The sequence below is a fragment of the Lissotriton vulgaris genome, chromosome 7 (genome assembly GCF_964263255.1).
Source record: "Lissotriton vulgaris chromosome 7, aLisVul1.2, whole genome shotgun sequence".
NCBI classification, from domain to species: domain Eukaryota; kingdom Metazoa; phylum Chordata; class Amphibia; order Caudata; family Salamandridae; genus Lissotriton; species Lissotriton vulgaris.
This window is the reverse complement of record NC_141695.1, coordinates 494,784,336-494,809,368: the sequence shown is the minus strand read 5'-3', so window position 1 is coordinate 494,809,368 and position 25,033 is coordinate 494,784,336.

Genomic DNA, 25,033 nt, shown 5'->3' with positions numbered 1-25,033 from the left:
GCCTCGGGTGCTGCGCAGTCAGCGTCTCGGGGGTCTTTCAAGATGGCCACTCCCACGTCTCTCGGTGCCTCCACGGGTCCCTTCTTTGCAGGGACTGTGGATCGGGCTAGGAGAAGTCTGGGAAGATATGTCTTGTCAGGCTCTGCACTCGGGCTCCGGCGGGAGGCGGCGGCAAAGCAGACGTCGAGGTGCTGGGTGATACCTGTGTTCACAGGGTGGCCCCTCCTAGGCCACTAGGGAGATTCTCTTCAGTCTTCTGTGCAGCAGAATGTCGAAGTCCAGTCTTCTTCTTGTTTAAAGTTGATTTCAGGATGATCTGCTGTGCAATGGCACTGCTCCCTCTCTTATTCCCAATCTGAGGGGTGGATCACCTACTAGGTCCCTCCCCTATGGGTGGGACCAGGAAGGGGGGTGGTTACACCCCCTCTCCTTTGTCCAGCTCCTCGCCAGGACTGGGGCTGGAAAGCCCCAGAACCGGTTTGGGCTGGCTTATGCACAGGGACACCTTGTGTGCCCCAGGCATGTCTCAATCTATTCAGCCCTGTCCTACCCAATACACAAAACCCTGTCTGGGGTGGTGCTCGCACCTCCCCAGGCAGGAAACCCTTTGTCCAGGCCCTCCTCGCTGGAAGGACTCCCAGCAGCAGGAGGTCAGACATGTGTCTGTGGTGGCAGCATCCATTTTGTGATGCTGAGGCTCTGGTTAACTTTAACCGGGGTTAAGGCTACACACATGTCGTGTCCCTCTAGAAGGGTGGAATGCTATCCCCGTCGCCAGAACTGGCGAGGGGATAGTATTCCAATTCGTATGACACCTTACTCGACATGTTTTGATAAAGCCAAACCAAAGATAGCAAATAACCGCGAGGATTATAATGCACTTAAGAGTATATGGTATGGCAATATCCCGGAACAGCTTAGGGAGTGGTTCCCGACAGCTGCAGACAGGCTCAGCTCATGCTAGAGCACCATCTCACATATTTCCAAGCACTCTGCCTCCAGGATTGATGAGGCCTTCCATAGGAGTGGCTGATAGGAACATATGTGTCCAGTTTAGGGTTAGGCACAGGCATACTGTACCTAAGTAAGAGGTGATTACACCAACTTACCCCAGCTGAGTGATCAGCCAGTTGTGTCAAATATGGAGGCCAGGCCAGGGGTGGCACAATACATGCTGCAGCCCCTGGTAGGCCTTGGCTACACCTATGCCCTGGGTACCTATGGTACACTGTTACAGGGGCCTATAAGGTGAACCAATTCCAATTGTGTTATGCACCTAAGGTACATGGAGTCCATTTTAAGGAGAGAGCAATCAGCCTGGGGCCCTGAATAGCAGGATCCCAGGCCAACTAAGTCAAAAACCAGCTAAACACCAGGCAAAAAGTTTGGGGGTAACCATAGTCAGATATCCACCTTCCTACATAACCCCCCCCCAAACGAAAGGAGATAAGGCTATCCTTGACCAGGTAAGCCTATATTGCCTAAGTGGCCATATAAGGAAGTACCAGCTCTGGCTTGGTAACCCCCTGTTTCATGGTCCACTAAGCAATCCCTCACCCTAAGGGTATCTGAGGGTCTCCACCATAGGGAATCTCTACCTGTGGTGTGTCTTTGCAAAGTCAAAGGCTGGTGTTGAGATGGAGTACTGAAGTGAGTCTCCTCTGTAGGGCTCAGCTTCCTCCAATCACTCTCCATCATGTGTGCCTTTCTTTCTTTGACTGAGTTGCACTGTGCTCTCAGGGTCAACCTCTGGCTACCTAAAGCTGGAGGCTGAGTCCCTCTGTTTGGCTTACTGGAGGGACAGTTCAGGTTTGGGCCCTTAGGGTCCCAGGTTTGGCTGTGCCCAACAATATCCATCTGGGGGAGGTCCCTAACTACTTTTAAGGGGGATCCCTCAGGAGTTTTTAAAGTTTGCACCTCACTAGGGCTACTAGTTTCGGTGCCCCTAATCTGTTGATGGGGGTGCTTTATTTGACAGGGGGCCCTTTGGGTCTCACTGTCCTTCTTGTCCTCTGCAGCCCTGGTCTGAGTAAGGCAAGGTAGAGAGGGGCAGGTTACCTGCTCCAGACTGGGTTCCACCTGAGAAGGGTCCACTGCCATCAGAGGCTCTGTCGGGCCAGGCCTAACAACCTCTGGGACAGTTCCTTCATCAGGGGTAAGATCAGTTCCCTGAGGAGGCTGATCCTTTCCTAAAGTCTGGTGGGAGGGAGATTTCTCTTCCTCCTCAATGCTCTCTGTTTGGGTGGAGTGATCCATCATTTCAGGCTTCACTACCCATGTATCAGTTTGAGTTTGGGCTGTGGCCATCACAGCCCCACCAACCTTTTCAGGAGGAGACTCAGTTTGGGTATGGGCTGTTACTAGTACAGCCCTGCTACTCTTTTCAGGAGGGAAGTTATCTAAAGATGGGGCTGAGGTTTGCTCAGCCCTCCCAACCTTTTCAGGAAGGACATCTTGAATTGGGGCTGTAGCCATTACAGCCCCACTAACCTTTCCATGGAGATTTACCATTCTAGAATGGGTTTGCTGTTCAACCTCAGCCCAGGCTGAGATTTCCAAATCATTACCCAGTAGGCAATCTACAGGCAAGTTTGCTGACACTGCCACTCTCTTTGAGCCAGTGACACCTCCCCAGCTAAGATTGACTACTGCCATGGGATGATTGGTTTCTATGCCATCAATGTTTGTCACCTGATATCTGGCATCAGGTAAAAGTTGCCTTGAGGGGACTAGACATTCAGCCACCATGGTGATGCTAGCCCCTGTGTCTCTGAAGGCCTCAACTTTCAAGTCATTGATGAGGGGTTCCTGTCTATACTTGCTCAAAGTGTTTGGGCAAGCAGTGAAATTGGCAAACCCCATGCCAGTCTCATAGACAAGAGTATCTGAGTTAGGGGACCTGGATAGGCCAGAGTCCACCTGTCCTCCAAAAGTAAACCCACCCAAATTCTTGGGGGTGCTCCCACCACCTGGGGGACCACTGCTAACAGTGACAGGAGGTGTTGGAGCCTTACCTGGAGGTATATTCTCCTTATTGCCATTCTTGGGACAACAGCTATCTGTTTTGTAATGCCCCACCTGTTTACAGGTATGACAATAAGGATTTTTCTGGGTTGTAGAAGTGTCTTGGGACCCACCCCCATTCTTGGAGTTTTGGGGCCCTGGGGAAGTCTTTTCCTTACTTTTATCCCCACCCTTCTCTTGAGGCTTGGTAGTCTCTTTCTTTTGGTCACCACCCTGGTTCTTAGGCCTGATCCTGGTTCTGACCCATTTGTCTGCCCTCCTACCCAATTCTTGTGGGGAGGTCAGATCAGAGTCAACCAGGTGCTGATGTAGAAGCTGATTTTGACAATTACTTAAGATTTGCTCTCTCATAATTAAATTATGCAATCCTGTATAGTCAGTAACCTTACTTCCCAGCAACCAGCCCTCCAGAGCCTTAGTGGCACATTCAACAAATTCAGACCAGTCCTGAGTCTGTGTCTTCTGGGTATCTCTGAACATTAACCTGTACTGTTCAGTGGTTAAGCCCAACCCATCAATCAGAGCACTCTTCAGGACCATGTAGTTTCTAGAATCCCCATCACTAACTGTGAGGAGTCTGTCTCTGCCTCTACCTTCAAAGGAGAGCCACAAGATTGCTGCCCACTGCTCCTGAGGGATCTGCTGTACTCTGCAGGCTCTCTCCATTGCAGTAATCCATTTATGGATATCATCCCCAGCTTTGTAGGGGGGCACAATCTTACTCAGGTTTCTTGTATCAAAAGACCTGTCTTTATCCTTCTGGATAGTGCTGCCACCAGTGGATCCTAATCCACTCTCTCTAGGCTGTCTTGCTCTAGCAAGTTTCTCCTTGACCAGGGCAACCTCTAACTCTTGCCTCTGGATCCTAAGCTCAGCCTCTCTCATCTTGGCCTCATGTTCCCTTCTCTGAGGGCTAGTCATCTCCTTTCTGGAGTGACCATGAGAGCCTCTAGAAGCATGGGATTTGTCAGAGTCACCTGAGTGAGTCCTTCTCCTCCTAGGCTTCTGGTTAAGTCCACCTGGGGGTCTGAATGGGTTGTTACCTGATTCAGTCCCAAATAGGCTTAAGTTAGCCTGGTTCAGTCTACTGACCAGCACCTGACTATCTCTGTCATCATCTGACTCACTGCTTTCCACCTCCTCCTCCTCTTCTTCTTCCTCTTCCTCTATATCTACTTGAGGAGCTCCAGTGGTGGAGGCATCCTCATCTACTAGGATGATAGGGGCAGGGGGGTCTACAGTGTCATCCTCTGAAGGATGGCCTCCTTCAGCATCCCTTGTGGGGTTTGCTTTAGAGGTCTTTAGAGCCTCAGACTGATCCAAGAGCTCTCTTAGGTGGTCTGTAGTAGGGGAAGGCCCTGTCTTCAGACCCCTTAAGACACAAAGCTGTCTTAATTCCTTAAAGGGAAAAATAGCAAACTGGGATGGTGCCCTTGGAGGGTCACTCTCAACAGGAGTAAGTCCACTGGACCCCTCTGTTCCAGACATTGCTCTAGTGTGGGTGGATGTGTTGCAATCTACCTACACTGGTGTTTACCTACTAAACCTATCTAGTAGTTGTAGCTAGGGTGTGCTACTCCCTTTGCTCTACAACAACTAAGTTCAGTAGAACTTAAGTATACTAGTCTTGTTTTATATGTACCTAGCAGGTACCTGTGTGATCTTTCAGATGATAATCTCAAAGATTGTAATGGTAAAACAACAGCAAGCTCAGATCCCAATCCGCTGCTCACCAATGTGAGAAGTTGGCCTGGTATATAATGCTCACTAGTTCTAGTGATCACTTTGTACCATGCCAAGCAACCCTTATGATGATGGTTGTAATTCAACCTTGTAGACCAGTTATCCTAGTGGTAACGTGGACAAAGCAGTCTTAGGCTAAACTCTGAAAGGCATGTGAAGCCAGCTGTTATACCATACACAACCCCCTTGAATACCAAATGAAAGGGACACCACACAGATATATATTGAAAATATATATTGATTTATTAACTATTAAAATCCCCTGGACTCTTTATGAGCACAGAAGCACAAGCGTTAAATCACAAGACAGTTTAAAATACACAAAAGTTGCACAATATGGATGAGCCCTAGGGGCCACCTAAACCATATACTAAGAAAGTGGTATAAGAGATACCTAGAGGAAAGTGAAGAGGCCTAGGGCCTTGGGAATCGCTGGAGCTATTCGAGACTGGCAATGACTAAGTCGGGAAAGGCCCACGGGACTCGGGTGCAGTGTTCAAAGTGCACGCACTTCTCAATACAAGGTCTATGGTGCGTAAAAAGCACAAAGTTAGTTTAAGGGCACTTCCGCTGAACCTAGAGGAACAAAACTTAAGACACAGACCCTAGAGGTGTGTACCAGTGTAGGGACACCGGCTTTGCAATGTTACCTCACCCACAGGAAGTGGGTGCACAGGGTCGAAGTGGCGTTGGGTTTTGACACGCAGGTTCTTGGCGCTTGAAGCTGAAGATGCTGCAGGCGATGTGAAGGAGAAGTGTCCGGTGGATCCAAGGGTGGATCTGAAGTGGTGAAGACCTGAAAGCAGAGGGGACAATGTTCAAAGTCACTGACCAGTGACCACCGTGGAACCAGATTGGAACCAGGCAAAGTCGGGTGCAAACAGGTGATGAGGTGTTGCTTCTCTCTGCAGCCACATGGACACGAAGAGGTCAAGGACGTCCAGGAGTCGATCACGAGCTGTCCCTCGAAGGTTCTAGCTGATGGCGGTGTCGGCAACTCGATTGAAGCAAACAAGCCTTGGCTAATGCAAGCCACGGGGAAAGTGAAAAAGGCTTATTACTCGGACCAGCAAGGTCAGAGCGGGTACTCCTTTCTACAGGAGCGAGGGCTGGTCTGGAGCAATCAGACCCACAGTGTAAATTGTAGGTTTCGTCGCCAAGATGGCCGCTGACCACGTGACAAGCGGCCGGGATGGCGAGTCGAGTGGCAAAAAGCAAAAGGGCCCCACGCAGATCGTGGAGATGCTGGAGGGCTGATCTTTGGTGCAAATGCTGCTCGGTTGTGGGGCTTCTCAAACCCCAAAGCACAGAGTCGAGGGTGCCTCGGGTGCTGCGCAGTCAGCGTCTCGGGGGTCTTTCAAGATGGCCACTCCCACGTCTCTCGGTGCCTCCACGGGTCCCTTCTTTGCAGGGACTGTGGATCGGGCTAGGAGAAGTCTGGGAAGCTATGTCTTGTCAGGCTCTGCACTCGGGCTCCGGCGGGAGGCGGCGGCAAAGCAGACGTCGAGGTGCTGGGTGATACCTGTGTTCACAGGGTGGCCCCTCCTAGGCCACTAGGGAGATTCTCTTCAGTCTTCTGTGCAGCAGAATGTCGAAGTCCAGTCTTCTTCTTGTTTAAAGTTGATTTCAGGATGATCTGCTGTGCAATGGCACTGCTCCCTCTCTTATTCCCAATCTGAGGGGTGGATCACCTACTAGGTCCCTCCCCTATGGGTGGGACCAGGAAGGGGGGTGGTTACACCCCCTCTCCTTTGTCCAGCTCCTCGCCAGGACTGGGGCTGGAAAGCCCCAGAACCGGTTTGGGCTGGCTTATGCACAGGGACACCTTGTGTGCCCCAGGCATGTCTCAATCTATTCAGCCCTGTCCTACCCAATACACAAAACCCTGTCTGGGGTGGTGCTCGCACCTCCCCAGGCAGGAAACCCTTTGTCCAGGCCCTCCTCGCTGGAAGGACTCCCAGCAGCAGGAGGTCAGACATGTGTCTGTGGTGGCAGCATCCATTTTGTGATGCTGAGGCTCTGGTTAACTTTAACCGGGGTTAAGGCTACACACATGTCGTGTCCCTCTAGAAGGGTGGAATGCTATCCCCGTCGCCAGAACTGGCGAGGGGATAGTATTCCAATTCGTATGACACCTTACTCGACATGTTTTGATAAAGCCAAACCAAAGATAGCAAATAACCGCGAGGATTATAATGCACTTAAGAGTATATGGTATGGCAATATCCCGGAACAGCTTAGGGAGTGGTTCCCGACAGCTGCAGACAGGCTCAGCTCATGCTAGAGCACCATCTCACATATTTCCAAGCACTCTGCCTCCAGGATTGATGAGGCCTTCCATAGGAGTGGCTGATAGGAACATATGTGTCCAGTTTAGGGTTAGGCACAGGCATACTGTACCTAAGTAAGAGGTGATTACACCAACTTACCCCAGCTGAGTGATCAGCCAGTTGTGTCAAATATGGAGGCCAGGCCAGGGGTGGCACAATACATGCTGCAGCCCCTGGTAGGCCTTGGCTACACCTATGCCCTGGGTACCTATGGTACACTGTTACAGGGGCCTATAAGGTGAACCAATTCCAATTGTGTTATGCACCTAAGGTACATGGAGTCCATTTTAAGGAGAGAGCAATCAGCCTGGGGCCCTGAATAGCAGGATCCCAGGCCAACTAAGTCAAAAACCAGCTAAACACCAGGCAAAAAGTTTGGGGGTAACCATAGTCAGATATCCACCTTCCTACAAGGAGGCAGACCGCTGTTGCTCTCAGCAGTGTCATTGCAAGGTATACCTTTATTGGACTTTCTGGGGGCGCATGGATTCATCAATACATAGTGACCCTTTAACTCCATAGCACAACAATACATATTCCACAATGGGAGTCTTTTGCAAATTGACTACATACAAACCTTGGCCCATCAACTCCTCTTCTTTAAAGAGACCTCACTTATGGCCAGGAGTATCTCTGATTACTCCCCAATCTATGCAACCTATGGACTGACAGGCGGTGGTCATATCTGTGAAAGTCAGAGATCTGAGAGAGGAGGAGGTGGCAGATGTAATCAGCGCTTTTAATTTTGGTAAAGCGGTGGAGCCCAATGGACTACCCATGGAGTTATGCAAACTTGCAGCCCCAGGATTAGTGCCCCACCTCCTGAGCATGCTCATGGAAAGCCGAGAAGCTGATGTGCTGCCGAGAGATCAGAGAGGGGCTACCAAAGTGGTGATCCACAAGGATGCCAAACTGCCTGAGGAATGTGCCTCATACAGACCCATTTTGTTGTCGAACACAGAAGCTAAAATACATGCCAACGTTTTGGCCACGCATTTTATTCAAGTGATTAACCCACTTGTCCATCCAGATCAGTCCGACTTTATGCTGGGTAGGAGCACAGGGATTAACCTGCATCGCTTGCATAATGATTTCGGCTGAGCTAAACGGCTCCGGGAAGACGCAGTTAAACTGTCCATGGATGCGCATAGGCTTTTGACAAGCAAGAGTGGCCCTTTATTTACGCAGTGCTGGAGATGCTTGGATTCGGGCCTTGTTTCCTGTCCTGATTCCAGCTCCTGTATTCTAATCCACCGGCCAGGTGGCGGTGAATGGGGGTGCGTGTGCTCTGTTTTTGCTGCGACTGGGCACGGGGCAAGGTTGATCTTGATCTTTGCCTTGGTGCTGGAGCCACGCAGCATGGGCGAGAACCGAAGCTATGATTAGAGGACTGAGATGAACCACTGAGTAAGAAGATAGAATATCCCTCTATGCGTATGATATGCTGCTGTATGTTCCTGATCCCATTGACTCCCTTGAAAGAATCATGCAGGTGTTCACTATATACCGGTGGTACTAAGGCTATACTATCAATTGGCACAAATCAATAATATATGTACTCAGTGGTGAGACCCCAGTCTTACAGAATGCTTGTGAGGCCCAAGTGGTGACGGATGGTTTTAAATATTTGGGGATTTTTATTACACATAATAAAGCACAATGTTTCTTTGCATTATTTTTGTGCACAAAAAGCATGTTGCATAATTACACACAATCTTGCCTACTTTTTTTAATTTAGCGTAATTACGCTACTGTAAATTATTGAATTTCACATACCCTATCCACAATATTTGGCAGTGGTGAACTGTTTACCCCTTTTGGTGCGGTGTCAGCCCTGGGGGGGCATAAAGACCACTAGACACCTGTTTTTTTAAATGTATTTTGCAGTGGTGCTGCCCGGCATGGCCATGCCCCCATGTGCAAAGGAAGAAAGACAGTCTTTTTGCCCTCTCCCCGGAGGTAGATGGGGTTTATTATCCCCGATCTGTCCACCCTGGTGTTAGAAAGCCCACTAGACACCAGGGTTGATTTTTAAAAAAAATATAGGGGTCAGGGCTGCCCACTATGGGCATGGCCATGCCCCCAACCCCAAAACCTTTTGTGACAGTCTTTTTGCCCCTCATGGAGGGCAGATGAGGGATAACCCCCAATATGCCGCAACCAAGGGGGCAACAAGCCTACTAGACACCAGGGATAAAAAAAGAGTATAGGAGCGGGGGCTGCCTACCATGGGACTGGCCATGCCTCATCACAAGAAGAAGAAAGTTATTCTCTCCCCTCGAGGGTGGATTAGGGCAATTATTCCAATTCCCCCCCCACCCCCAGGGGCAGAATGCATAGTAGACACCAGTGACTACATTTATGCAGTATTTGTTGGGGGGAGGGTGTTTTTGGGCATGGGTCCATGCTCTCTCTCACTTCGCGGAAGAGTAGAATTTCTGCCCCCGAGGGGTGGATAGGGGTATTCACCCCCAAACTGCCCTTCTGGGACAGAAATCCCACTAAATACCAAGCATTTAAAAGAGTAGCCAAAACAAAAAAAGAGAGAATGGGGTCTATCCTGGAATTCAGTCATACACCTGACCCAGAAGGGGCAATAGCGGCTGTCTACCACCCTGGGGGCAGGTAGGAGGTTTGTCCCAATTTGGGAGATTCCGCCATATATTACCCCAGGGGGGAAGAAGGTCCACCTGACACCAGGGATTTTGCTTTTATAGCAAAAGAAAGTGGTGCAATATAGCGCTTTGGCTTTGGCCACACTCCCACCCCCTAAAAAAGAGCAGACCAATCTTCCCCTCACCCTTCCCCACCAGGGCAGACAGAAGGTTTGATTCAATTTGCCACTGGGAGCCAGAAGGCCCACTGCATGGCATGAATAAATTTTATCATGAAATATATTGAGTTGGTTGTGGCCAGCCTAACATCCTCCCCCACCCTCACCCCTAAAGCCTCAACAGTCTTTCTGCTGCCCCGCAGACTAAGAAATCCCATCCCAATTCCAAACAAGTGGACATTTCATTCCAATGGGTATTGCTTTTACATATGGAACAAGAGAGCATGGCTAACTCCCAATATCTTTCCACTTGCAAAGGTGATTGGCTGTACCTGTTGGGCTTGGGTAGGCTGCCACCTGGTAACACCCAGCAGATCCAGTCCGTTCTGAAAACTAAATGCCCAGGCGAATCCAGGGTAGTGTCCCTTGCATGGCTCGCACAACATTTTGTTACCCACAATGTCCTGCACACCCCAACATTTTGTCTAAAATGAGACTCTTTCATCACATGTTTGTGAGCATAGCTTCTGGAACCTGCGGGGAGCCACACATGTCTATCACCCAGCATTTCTCCAAGTCTTCCAATAACAATGGTACCTCACTTGTGTGGGTGGGATAAGAGCCCTTGGACAAAAGGCTCTAAAGTGCTATGTTGAGATACCAGTAATAGGCTAGCTGCGGGATTTCACAGTGGCGGCCGGTAGCTGGGGAAACCGGTGAGGGAGCGTGGGGGTAGGGGGGCAGAAGGGAGAATAACATTTAAAAAACGTACCTGCAGCCTGACGTCCCTGCCTCGTCGCCTCATCAGACAATGCTCCCAAAGGCTCCCAGAGTTCCATGCGCCAAACCAAATGCTACATTCATGCTGGTGTTACCCAGCATGAAAGAAGCATAGGTATTGGACCGAGGGGGGCCGGTTCCATGCTCCTGCAGGGCCTGGGAGTCTGTGCTCCTGAGCCATGCTGATATCTCCAAACAATAGCCTGGAGATATCCAAGTGCACATGTTGGTTTGGCTGGGCAAACCTTCATGGGCAGTAGAAACTACTCCTCCTGCTCCTGATGACCCCACCCTCAAGACTTAGCGGCAGCTCTGGAGTAAAATAAAATGACAATAACACAGTTCCATTGACTGCTTTATTATAATTTTATTTTACATGTGTGTCCTGACTCCAGCAGTGAGGCAACGCTCTTCTGCCATAACGGAGGAGCCGCCCTTGGGATTTGGGGCCATGATCAGCCACCACCCATGAAAACCTATAAACCACAGACATTTTTTAAAACTAGACAACCAGGGGATTCCAGGGTGGTGTGCCTTCCATAGATCCCGTAAGGTTTTCACCTCCTCCCCCCCCCCGCCCCCATTCCCTGCAACCTTAAACTATGCCGAAGTTACATATTTTTCTTACATTTCTGTGATGAATTTACAGGAATTCATTAAAAATCTTTCCACCCAGTGTTACCCCACTTGTGCCGAGAGAAATGCTGCATCACTAGCGTGGTTTGGACTAATGCCTGCAAAATAAATGGACCAATCGGAAGTAAATCAGTCTGGAAGTGGTAAGAATATAGGACCTTCAGATGGTGTTGTCCATCATCTGTGTAGGTGGAAAGAAATGTGAGTTTTGCTTGTTTTATTGTTTTATTTCATTTTACTCAGTTTTTCACATTTTCTGTCTTTGCTGGCGTCAAATGGATTAGTTACAATTCATGTTCATATTCTTGAAACAGAACATACTGTAATTAGGCACTGTAAATAGAACAAGTGTAACGAGAACATAACCCCGTAAATTGTTCTTGCGCATAGGGTTGAGAACAGAGTGTCATTTAGAAGCCATGGTAGAAGTCCCATTGCACGCTCAACCAATGCAACTACAAAATAGAGTGTTCTTTGCCAGGATCATTTTTGAATATTTGAGGCTCAAGTTGTTTCAATGCCTAAAGCTGGCAGACAAGTCTACGTTCAAATAATGGAGTTAAATTGCATGTTGGTACTTGAAGATCTTCCAGTTCAAGAGGACACCCAGACTCTATGGCTAAAAGGATAGAAATATGAGCTGTTTTAGAGAAAGACAGAGCAGATGTCGCTGGTTTGTGTTGTGTTTAGCACTTCCACCCAATCAGAGTGTTTCTGCTTTGTTCACGTTGTACTCGAGCCTGTTACTGAACATTCAGCTCTATGTGGCAGATACATTTGTATATGCTGCACACAGTGCTACAGTGCGACACCTTCCACAAATAGTGAGCGGATCATATGTAAGTTAGAAACCAGGTCGGAGAGATCAACCAAGCAGTTCCACAGGTCAAATAACTGGAAAGGAAGCAGATGGAGTTATAAATCCCCTTCGTATGTATTCCAGAAAAAACAACCATACAGGATAGGGTGTCCTGTCATCCACTTAATATGCACAGGAAAGTTACAGAATCTGGACCCCATATCCCCGACTGCAGTGTTGGAAATCAAATAGCTCTTTTAGCACTTGACTGTCATGGTGGCAAGACTGAGCAGTCCAAGGTTTACTAAGGGGGTGGAATGGGCTGGCACTGCCACCCTCGATTGTATATAACAGTTATTGTGCCTATGTCACTATACCTTTACCCTGTCCCTCACTCACCAGTTCACCCCATTACCCAACTACCCTCCTCTTTCTTCCTATCACACTGTGAGCACTGTAAATATTACATGCACTACGAATGTATTCAAGTTGATACATGCAGAAACATTAATGCTTTGAGTCACAATTGCATTTAATGAATGTGTCACTCGTGGAAATTAAATTTCCTCCTTTGGGAATTTAATTAGAATCTTGTGTGGTATATTGTCTTTCTTTTTTGTGTATAACTTATAGTAGTAAGGAACTACCACGACCATTTCTCGAACGTACTGTACCTTTGACCGAGGCCGGGTAGTTTTATAGGTTCAACCCGTTAAAACTTAACGCCCTCAAGCATGCCAGCAAACATGACTTAATACATCATTGTGCAGTCAGTGGTTTTCTTATAAAATGGAAAGTATTTTATTTTGAACATATTACTCACTACTACATATTAATTCCCAAATAATTGCAAGATGTCTGGTGAAAATACCTAATGTGACCACATCTAACTGTTTATTCACCAGCAAGACCTGGACCCTAAAGCCACAGTACCAGCACCCACGCACACATATGTTGAATACAATATATTGAGGTACAGTTATTAAAAACCAGACCCGCCTCAACACAACAATAATAGCAGAAGCAGATCACAAAAAACAGTGCAGCAATATTAAACCAACCCTAGAGGATGCAAAATGCCAGGACTGATCGAATGGAGGTCTCATGCTCTTGTTTAGATTTTGTATTTGGTGAAATCGGACTTTTGTACCTCTATAAATGTTCCACTACAGAATATCAAGGATGTCATTGTATACCCTAATGAAATGACAAATTAATAGAATGAGTCATGAGACACTTGTTGGCTTTTGATTCCCTTGTGATATTTAAAAATCAAACCTATCCTAGCTTCGACTTTGACTGTAGAACGAAAGATGATACCACTGTTCAATAACACTCTGTATAAGATACCACAGTCAACACTATCATTGGTAATAAAGCAATTCAGCGTGTGAGTGCTTTAGCTACCTTTAAACTGCTACAAACATAGCCTCAGGATCTAACACCCCAGGACGCGAGGGCTAATAACCACAGCTCGAGAAGAACTTGCAAAAGTGAACTGAGCCTTCCAAGGTCACCATTTTGACCACCTAGGAGAGTGAGGGTGTTATTCCAAACCAGATCAAGAGGTTCAGAGAGGGGGGCTTCACTCTTGGCAGTCCCCATACACACCAGATGCTTTACTGGTGATGTCACTGCCCTTTTAAGGCATACCATCCTTTCAAACATCCGTTTTTCCAACCCTTTAGTGGATGTTTGGCCGCACAGATCTATGCACTCTTGGCGGGGATCTCCCTCCTGTAACTGGACTAATGCCTGCAGGAATCCCTTTGGGAATTCCTGGGAGCAGATTTGGAAGAAAGTGACGCATCTGTAGAGATGCGTTACTTTCCCTGCGCCACCCTGAGAAACCCTTGCGCCATATTTACAATACGGCGCACCATGGTGCAAGGATTGACAGATTCTGACGCATCTGTTGACCCAACAGAGATGCATTGCTGGGGTCGTGCGCAAGCATAACGCAACTCCAGCAATACATGGGGAGGCCTATACTTATTGTACTGAGTCCCTCCATACGCCTGCTTCAAGCGGGTGTAAGGTTTTGACACAGCGGCGTCTTAGAAGTGGCACAGGGTCTTGTAGATTTCACTGCGACACTTTTACGAGGCTTTCCCGCGTGGGAACGCCCACCCTGCATAAATTATACCCTCAGAGGTATAATGTGACGCAGGGCTTTACGTGATGCATCTCCGTAGATCCATCACATTGTAAATTGGCCGCATTGTTTACATTGCTGCTGCGTCACAAAAGTGTTGCAAGTGGCTTTTAAATCGGAACCTGGTGCCTATAAAAAGGTGAATTTGATAGTAAACTTAAGTTTTGTGAATAGGTCCCATAACACCCACATTCATGCATCTTAAGTGCTTTGTATCGGTTTAAAGTTAGTCTACAAATGTATGCCAGGCTTTAGAGAGACCTTCATTTTGGGTTGCTCAACAGAACTTCTAAATCTGAATGTTACAGAAGGCGAATGAGTCACTCTTTGCTACCGTATCAATCAGAAACCCAGAAAGTGAAGCCCTGGTACCCGTCTTCAGATAGCACTGCTGTGCTGAGGACAACTGCGAAGTCGTCCGAAACTATAAACACAGAGTTACGTGGATAAGGTCGAGGCGACGTGCCTTGATGAGACACCGCGGTCGGTACCCTCATTTGTGCCTCCGTGGTATGAAAACAGTCACGTACATAACATCTTAGATGGGATGTTTATGTGGCAGCTGTTTTAGGAACCTCCTGTAAATGTCAGCTGCTCGGCGCGGCTCAATCTGTTGTGTATAAGGCCCCTGTCTGCACCTTTTCAAGCATGTGTCTTTGGCTCCGACTTGAAAGCCTCAAGCCATGCAGGAAGAAAGGGCAGTGAATTAAGGTTGCTGTGATGGAGGCTTTTACTGGCCGGGCGCAGAGAAGTGTGCCGATTTCAAAAGCGAGCGCAGCACTGCACTTTCAGAGCCAAGGTAAAAACAAGCATGTCTGCTCACTTAAGTGAGTGTGCTTTGAGGTCATGCTTGCAATCTAAGCGCTCTGTTCCACTGAAATATTTGAAGGAAGGGCGGGTGTGATTTGTAAAGCCGCACGCACCCAGAACTGCGACACCAGTAGTCCAGTTTACAACCACTTGGTCAAACATGCGCCTTTTCAGGGTATGCATTAGTAATGGTCCGAGATGACAAAGTGCGGGTAGGTCTGTGATGTACTTCAGGCGCGCATCGCCCATCGGGCTCAAAGGGCCTCAGCCCCGCGCCCACCCCCTCCCCCCCCCCCCCCCCCCCCCCTCACCGCTTTGTTGTTTTTTACCCCTTCATCTACTGGAAGAATTAACACCCCCGCCATAAAATACACTTTAGTAGGCCCGTAATTTGTCTCTGATTCACTTGTGTTTTGGGTGAGGTCTAGGTTCAGAATTTGGCTATGTTGCATGGGAGTGTTTTTGGAGTAGGGCGTGACCACGTATGGATACTAGTACAGAGCAATGTGGGTCGGACTCTACTGCCTCACATGCTTTGAGTTAGTCAGCTGTCAGGTATGTTGCCCAAAAGGAGCACAGGAACAGAAAAAAACACTTTGACAGTACATCAAATGCATTTTTTCACATAAATGTAAACAAGAGTCTCGCTACATTATAGGTACAACTGGTGTTAGTAATCTGTATTCAATTAGTTCCAGTTAAAGCAAATTATGCGCCACAGTGGTCAGCAAAATATGAGGCTGATGCACCAGAAACAATAAGCAGTTTAATCAGAAAAATAAGAGGCAACATCAATGTTATGTTATGTTATGTTAGCCGGATTTGTAGAGCGCACAGATGCCCCTGCAAAGGGGCGTCCTGGAGCTGACAGAACAGAAAACCGGGCAAAAGCAATAACAGGAGCCCAAAACACAACAGCACTAGGGGTCTAAGGGAAAAAGGAAAGTTTTAACAGCCTTCCTGAACGACAAGAGTCCGTCAATCGCACGGATATGGACAGGAAGGGAGTTCCATAACTTGGCAGCAAGCACTCTAAAAGAGCGGCCGCCAATCCTAGACCTCTTGAAATGCGGTACTATAGCCAAGTGAAGACGAGAGGACCTCAGAGACCGTGATGGAACATATGAAGAGATGAGGTGCTTCAAAATCTGAGGGGAAGATTGTTTCAGGATTTTGAACGAAAGACAAAGAGACTTCAACTTAATTCTCTGAGCAACAGGAAGCCAGTGGAGCTTGTGAATAGTTTTTTTGGCTGAACAGAATCTTGGTAAGCCAACCAGAGCCCTGGTGGCAGCGTTCTGAACGCGTTGAAGTCTAGAGAGTTCAGCCTGGTTAGCTCCCAATAGAAGAGAACTGGCGTAATCTAACTTCGACAGAATCATAGCTTGTACAATAAGCTGTCTAGTAGGCGCATCAAAGAATTTAAAAATGGATCTGAGCTGACGCAAAGTCCCGAAACACATGGCAGCAACCTTTTTAGTGTGGGTGGTAAATAACTTGCACATTTGAGAAAGAGGTGTGCAAAATCATAAAAGTTATGCCTATGTGAGAAATTTGTCACACCACTGACATTGATAACGTTCGGAATATACAAGAAAAAACAAAAAATAAAACATGTGACCATTGGGCATAACAAAGTGTTCAGATTTCTGAGCTGCCCTGGAAATCCTGATGAGGGATAGTGCAAATTTTTCTCGCAGCCAAGGCACCATGAGGCCCGTTGCCTCAGCTCTTAAGTACCCCTCATCACCCTGGTTACCCTAATTACAAAAAAACAAGTTACTTTCCCCACAGATAGTTATATGGGGAGAGTGGGACTGCTGCAACATATAGATACTTCTTCCAGTCAATAGGGTATGACAGTGTTGACCTTCGGTTCCACGTGGATTTCTAGGCTCCATGGGAAAAGCTAGATTAATCCACCAACTAGAGGCATACTTCCATATCCTGGACAGGGAACCATAGGCCTGGGGATAGCTTTGTGTTACCTGTAGGGTTGAACACTCTGCAGCAGCGGCCGGCACCGATCAGGGGTGGAATGGTGGCCGGTGGGAGCAGGGGAAGAGCGGTGAGTTGGAGGTTAAATAAGACATTTTTTAACTTACCTGCTTGCCGCGTCCTCCTTACAACTCCTCCTGGTTGCATCTCTCCTCCTCCCACTGGCAGGAACAGGAAGCAGCCTGGAAGCACCCAGCCTCCCCTGAGCTATTCACAATGCTGAAATGCAGTGTTGTGATTGGTCTGAGTGTCATGGCTCGGTGCTCAGACAGGGCATGGGGACCTGGGCATGTTCTCCACCCAGGCTGTAATGCAGCCTGGTTGGAGATCAGGGAAAGTGTGCATGACTGTTTGGGCTGCCCGAGAGCGCCGGCCAAATAGTAATTGCACACTTGGGAGTGGGCAAACCACTCCTCAGCTGCTCTGTCAGCCGCACCCGCCTCACCTTGCCTTGCAAAGCTGACGTGCACCAAAAAGTAAAAAATAAAATGATAATAACTGAGGGATTAACATTTTATTTTTTTCTTATACGGCTGAAAAAACCCAGTGGGGTGACGCTCCTCAGCCTTAGCAGAGGAGTCCCCACTGACGCTCAGACAGATCCCAGTCAAAAGTGCAGGAGGCCCAGGAAGTGTGCTGTGGACTATAGCCTTCAAGCACTGACTGTTAATATTTCAAACAACCCAATATACACTACTGTAGGCCCACGGAGGCTACCCCTCCTCAGCAGGGGGTTTAAAACTCGAACCAGGTCCCCTTCCAGAGGCCTAGGAGGTCCAGGCTTTTGGTCCCTGGGTTTCATTTGCAAGCATGTGGTGTTACAAAGTTTCCAGGAAGGCGTTCCCCTGGCCCAGTGAGAAGGTCCCTTTTTTAGCAGGTTGAAAAGCTCTGAACAGGCATCCAGGAGCACGGGTCCATGGATTAGGGTCCCTTTCGCTAGCCCATGGTGTTGAAAACTGTGTGGTTCCACAGGTCCCTGATTCGGCTCCCCCACTTTGGTACAGTAAAAAGCACCGACTAGGCCACCAGAGCTCTAGGATGCCCAAGACAGGGTTTCGCAGGCCGGGTAAGGTATCTCCAACTTTGGTGGGGTGGAAAGCTCTGACTGGGTTCCCTCGGAGAGATCCGGCAGGCCAGAGATGTGGGCTCCCAGACCTGGCCTCCATTTGCTGGCCTATGATATCACAAAGCGCCCAGGATGGGGGTTCAGCAGGACCCGCAGGCCTCTCCTTAGGAGGTCAGATAGGGCTCCCCTACTTTGGCTCGGTGGAATTCTGACCAAATCCAAGGGCAGATATCCAGTAGACCCAGGGGTGTAAGCCACTAGGCCTGGGCTCCATTCATCAGCCTGTGGTGTAAAAAAGTACCCATAACTGAGTACTTCAGACCCAAGCATCTCCATGGTTTCAGGAGGATGGAGAGCTCCTACTGGAACTGAGTCAGAGCTTCAGAAGGCATTGGGCTCTGTGCCCCTCTACCTGGATACATTCACTGGCCTGTGGTGTCACAAAGTGTCCAGGACTTGTTATGCAGGCCCAGGGATCCTGCTGGGGTAAAACGCTCAGAGGCCCTAGCCAGAGATTTGGGCCCCCAAATGGTAAGCAGCAGCTCACCTTGAAAGTTATGATGCACCCAGATTGACATTCTTTGATTCTAGCCATCTGGTTGGGCACACCTTAGGAATGCATGGTACAACCGGATGATCGAGTAGCCATAGAAGTCCAACTAAGGGCTCATTTGAAGCTTCAAGCATAACCAGGGCTCCAGGAAGTTGGATACGTTCACTTAGTCTTCCCCTCTGTCACCCGGTGCACATACATTCCAAGAAGGCTAGTGGGGGAGGGGGACACTTCAGAGAGAAGACAGGGATGCAAAGCAGAAGAGCCCACACTCGGATGGTCTAATCAGCAAAATACTCTTATTGAATGGACATACTTGGAGTGGTGAGGTATAGACTATTTGACCAGCCTTGGCTGTTGTTTACACCTGGCCTGGCACCACCCAACAAAAGGGTGTACCTTTCGGAGAGGCCCTCTGAAGATGGTCTCCCCACCCAGCAGAACAAAGGTCAATCAGCCAATTAGCTTGCCTTCTAATGGCTGATTACTGTGAAAAGGGTCAGGTAGTGGTAGCCGCAGATGTCACCTGGAGTAGTGGGCCCTATGTGCCACACTGTTGCCCTTCTTTACCCAGTGAATTTCCTGAGTATCTTGGAACAACCGTTCTTTGGGGTTTCCACACCATCCATGTCAGTGGGAAGGCAAGAACATCTATGTCTTTTTCCTTCCATCTTGTTGAAGCAGGTTGGGCCCTCATTGCACCTGTAGACTGGAGGGATCTGCAGGCTGTCAAGTATGCAGTCAGTCTGAAACAGGCATGTGACACCATCTTCCTGTAGAAGTGGCTACCTGGTGGACACTGCCAGTATCATATACTTGTCTCAAAAATTAAATGAGTAAGTACACACAGCTGGTACAGTGAAACCGTAAACAATTCATTGAATACATTATGGTTTCTTTGGTCACTCCATCCACAACTCAGATAGCTGGTAATTCTTGAAATAATACATGCCAATGAGTCCTGACCTCCCAGGATGTGTGCATTTATCAGAACAGACCAATCCGTCTCACCTGACTACTTTGGATACGCAGGCTGATCGTACATTCCTGTGATGGTGGTATTTAGATGTCTGCCATGTCAGCTTCAGATAGGACTTTCTGTGCCTACCATGGTGACCAAGGGTAAGGAGGATTCAGGGTTCAATTTCAAAGAAGGTATTTAGCAATAGTACTGCATCCAAGGTAGGCAGCAGGTGCTCAAATTAGCATTCCAGAGAAAGGTAAGTTGTAATGAAGAATAAAAACACAGTACGCTTTTGAAGCACTATAATCGGAATGAGCACACTTTACATCCTTTAACGAGGATCCATTGAAGTGCATGTTTGTAACCTACAGGCACAGTAATTTCAGCAGCTTCAATAACTATATTAACCGTGCTATAGTTACAAAGCTCACAGTTGGATCCTAATGGTCTGAAGCATTTACTTTGAGAAAAACCTCAAATGGGAATAATGAAATGGGACTCTGGTTCTATTTTGTTGTTTTTAAAAAGTGGGTCATGATTAAAGGAGACAACTATTTTTTGTTTTGGATCTCTCATCACACCCTTCTTCTCCACTTCTGCACTTGAAGTGTTGTCATTCACAGAGCTCTCAAATTTCTCCCATCTATGCAAGGGTAGATAATTTAGGCTACATTTTTCCTTTGCATTTGAGGCCCATAGTCGTGATTTTATAGGGGGCACCACAGGACTACAAATCTTTGAATACACAGACAAAACCTGTACTGGATGAGGTTTTCATGAATGGAACTGGTATAATTAGGCTTTCCAGTTTTCAGTTTCTATTTTTGGTAAATTCTGGTGGGGTTTTTTCAGTTATTTCAATACCTTAAAAAACAGTTGTTATCAGTGGTTACATATTTGCACGCCACTAAAAACACAAAAAAAAGTGTTTTCCGGTGTTTATGGAACGTTTTTCTTTTATTATTGCTTGCTTTTTGCACTGCTAGAACATGGTATATAGACAGTGTACATACAGTGTATATGAGGTCCAAATAGATTTTTGCAAATTAAACTTATTGTAGTACACCATACAATACTTCTTCGGAGAGTCTGTGGTCATGTGTGCTCGCTCTTTCCTTCCCATGTAAACTTCTGTGAAAAGGCCCTCTCAACATTGGCACTTGAGATGGGCAACGCCAAAACAGCCAGTACACAATTTGTTAACTCTGGCCACTGACATAGCTTTCCATACCAATACTGGTGCACTTGAACATTTCGATTCTCATTGCAGGTTCTGTAACATTTGCATTGAGCTGGCGCTTGTCCCCTGTACTGAAGGGATCTAGAACTTGTACAGAGTACCACAGTTAGATGTCATTGACTTCAAATGCCATTGGTGGTGAAGGGACATTTCTATGCATCCTTGCAAGCCATTTCTCATAGATTGTAAAATAAATGTTCCTGAATTGCTCTTCAACATTGCTTTGCTTACCAAGTCGTAAGCACTCTAACATGGAACATGTTCCAGTGCCAAAGTGACTAAAGGTGCCGCCCAGCCTACTCTCTAGAAGATGTTTCACATCTACACCAATTATGCTGAACACTTGGCAGACAAGGGTTTTTTCAGACTCTAGTTTTTTTTATCATGTCCACTACAGCAGTTATGTTTTCCTGTAAAAATCTAATAATGCAGTAGAGTGTACTTTTTTTTTTACATCACTATCAATAAGTGACCAAAGATCCTCACATTTCTTGCCTTCGGCATCATCACTCAGCCTAAATTCTGTAAACGGTTGCCATATGGATAATATAGCATTCATAGCCCCTTGAACTGAGAACAATCAGCTAAAGGACATAGTTGGGATGACTCTTTGATGCCACACAAAGCAAGAAATGATCAATATTTGCGTTTTAGTTCCTGTGCATAAGAAAACAGTGTTCCAGAATGGACTAAAAAGTAAACAGCATCCCTCATTAACTGAAGAATGTAAAGATGCTTTCAGCATACCATCTAACAAGTGGCAAGGATCTCCTACAGGGAATTAGTTCAGCTCAGGTATCAATTTTGGCAGGTCATCACACAACTTTTTCATATACGTAGCTGAATCACTGGAAATACAAACAATATCACTCCAATCTTTGTTGAACTTGGAAAGAACCTTTTTTTGAAGAGCATTCCAAGTGACACTACGTTCCATGTTTTCCAAAAGTCTAGTGTCATGTTTTCACCACTATCCCAGATGCTTGGTGATAGCGCTCTTTATACATATACTTGTCCACTATACCTTGCGTTGAATGTTTAAAGCCTGAGGTGTTGGCAATTCTCCTACTATCAATACTGACCCACTAGAAACTGTGGGCTGATGTATTAAGGGTTTTTACCCATTCTCTGTGGGTAAATGTGATGACACATATTAGGAAAGATTCTTATGAAACCAGCCATTTTACCTATCAGTGAAATAATCAAAGCAGCCAAAATATCAAATATGATTTTGATATTTCCTGATGCTCAACAGTTTATAAATTAATTACATGAGACCTAAAACATGCTTCAAAACCCTGCATCTTTAGACCAAAGACCGCAAAAACTGAAACAAACAAAACGAAGGAGAAACAATATTTTAGTGGCATCCCTAAACATCAAAACTCAAGCAGAATAATGTTAGCCAGTCTTTCTTACTGCTAGCTTGTATAACAAAGTTACATTGTATTGGCCCCTTCAGGAAGAAAAAAAATGACTCTTTCACTCTTTTTCCTTTCTTTGAATGGCATTTAGTTTGTGATTGTGCAGGTGTTTTTTCAGTGTTTATATGATTTCACTGGTGAGGGTTATTTCTCTTTCAGTGGGGTTTTATCAGTTATTATAGGTTTAAACCTAAAACCCCATAGCCTAGGTATAATTGAAAGCTCTGAATTTCCTATGAACTATAGTGCTGACAGTGGATTATTGCAAGAGTCTGAGTGGCCTGTACACCCTTCATTCTTCATGGCCCCCTTGATACACCACCCCCCACCAACTATGGAGTGCCACGAAGCTGGCCAACTGTCCTGAGTTTTGCAGATTTGTCTTACAAGTGTGGCTCCTGGTATGCGTTCAGCACAAATGCACTGCAGGATTCCAACTTCCGGAGAACAATCATCTATAGAGAAGCAAAAAACCCTTTTGCCATTAAACAACCCCGGAAACCATGTTGGGCCCAGATCTGAGATTATACCCTTGCTGTTCATTTCTTCCATTATGCCTCTTTCAGAGTACCCAAATATTGTCTGATTAGAAGACCGAGGCACAGGGAGAGTATGACTTGCCCAGGATCTAACAGTTTGCCAATGTAGGAGACCTGAGACTGCATCACACTACTACAAGCCAAGCAAAAGACTTTAACTCTATCTCCATATTGCATTTGGGTGAATATGTTATGTTATGTTATGTTATGTTATGTTATGTTATGTTATGGTATGTTATATTTATTCTTATATAGCGCACGGCTACTCAAAAAGAGTGTCCCGGCGCTTTTTTTGGTAATGAGACCTATAGCAGAATAACACAACACAGTGATAAAACAACATAATAGAAGACAGAACAGAAAAATAAAATCCTAAAGGGCAAACAGCCAGGTTTTAAGGCCCTTCCTGAAAGCAAGTAAATTAGTAGCTCCGCGAAGTGTCAGCGGCAGAGTGTTCCACAACTGTGGCGCCAGCAATCCAAAGGAGCGGCCTCCAATGCGGGCTCTTTTTACTCGCGGCACAACCGCCAGAAACAGAGATTCTGATCTGAGAGAACGGGCCTGGTGGTAGAAGGCAAGTCTCCTTTGGAGATACTTAGCTCCCACAGCATGAAGAGCTTTGTAGGCCAAAGTTAACGCCTAGAAGGCAATCCGTTTTTGGATAGGCAGCCAATGTAGGGACTGCAAAAGGCCAGCAGCGCTGGCTCGCCTGTTTAGGCCATAAATGGCCCTCGCGGCCGCATTCTGCACAACTTGAAGCCGCTGCAGCAGATACTCTGGCAGGCCCAAGTAGAGGACGTTGGAGTAATCCAATCTTGAGCCGATCAGAGCCTGCACAGTCAGCTTCCTGTGTTCCTCAGAAAGAAGAGGCAGAAACTTCCGGAGCATCTTGAGGAGGCCGAAACATGTACCCGTCACACCTAGGATCTGGGACCTCAGCGTCAGACCCTTGTCCATCTTGACCCCCAAGTTCTTGGCTAATTGGGATGGGCAAGACGGGGGGAACATGTTAATGGGCCACCAAGCCTGCCAGTCCGGATCCGATGCACACCCGAAGAAGAGTACCTCAGACTTATCTGAGTTGCACTTGAGGCTGTTCAGCTGGAACCATTTAAAAACAGCCCCAAGGCAATCCCGGATACTCTCTCCATCGAAGTCTCCTCCCTTCTTACATGAAAAGAGGAGCTGGGTGTTGTCGGCATAAGATACGATCTGGGCCCCGAAAGACTCCGCCAACGCCGTCAAAGGGGTCATAAAGATGTTAAAAAGAGTCGGGCTCAATACAGAGCCCTGCGGAACCCGAACTCCCAATGGCGGCATCACGGCAGAGTCCGGGGAGGCCCAGACCGTTTGTCGGCGGCCAGCTAAGAAAGATGTAAACCAGCTAAGCACCGTCCCCCGTAGGCCGACCTCAAAGAGTCTAGCGAGAAGGCCCTCATGGGGGACGGTGTCGAAGGCCGCCGACAGATCTAACATGACCAGCATGGCTTTGCCCCCGGAGTCCAGTACCCCTTTAATGGCTTCTGACACCTCCAAGAGCGCGGTCTCCGTGCTTAGATTGGGGCGGAAGCCGGATTGAGTGGCATGCAGAATCTCATGAGTTTCCAGGAAATTGGAGAGCACCGTGTGCACATGCTTCTCCAAGATTTTCGTAAAAGCAGGAAGGAGAGAAATAGGCCTATAATTGGCCAGAACCTCAGGATCGAGACCAGGCTTCTTCAGCAGAGGGATGATCATTGCCTGCTTCCAGGCCTGCGGAACCCCTCCCTGGCTCAAGGAGAGATTCAGGAGTGGATTCGCCAGCGGGTTTATAACTCCCGCCATTTTTGACAGAAATTTGGCAGGGCAGGGGTCCAGAGGCGACCCAGATTTAAGATTGCCCATAAGTGCCAAGGAAGCAGGGGCTGAGATAGATGGAAAAACGGCCAGCACTGGGCCCAAAGGGGCCGATAAGCCTGAGTCATCCTCGGGGCTGGTCAACCCCACGGGCGCCACCAAAGTAAAAGAATCCTGGATAAGTTTAGTCTTGCTAGTAAAAAAATTTGCAAGATCAGAGGCCCAGGACTCAGAAGGAACGACTTGGGATGTATTAGATCGAGGGGCCATAAATTCTCTGACAATGGTAAAAATCTCCTTGCAGGAGTTAGAGGCAGCCTCTATCCTCCCTGCAAGATAGGCTTTTTTTCCTAGGCGAATGTC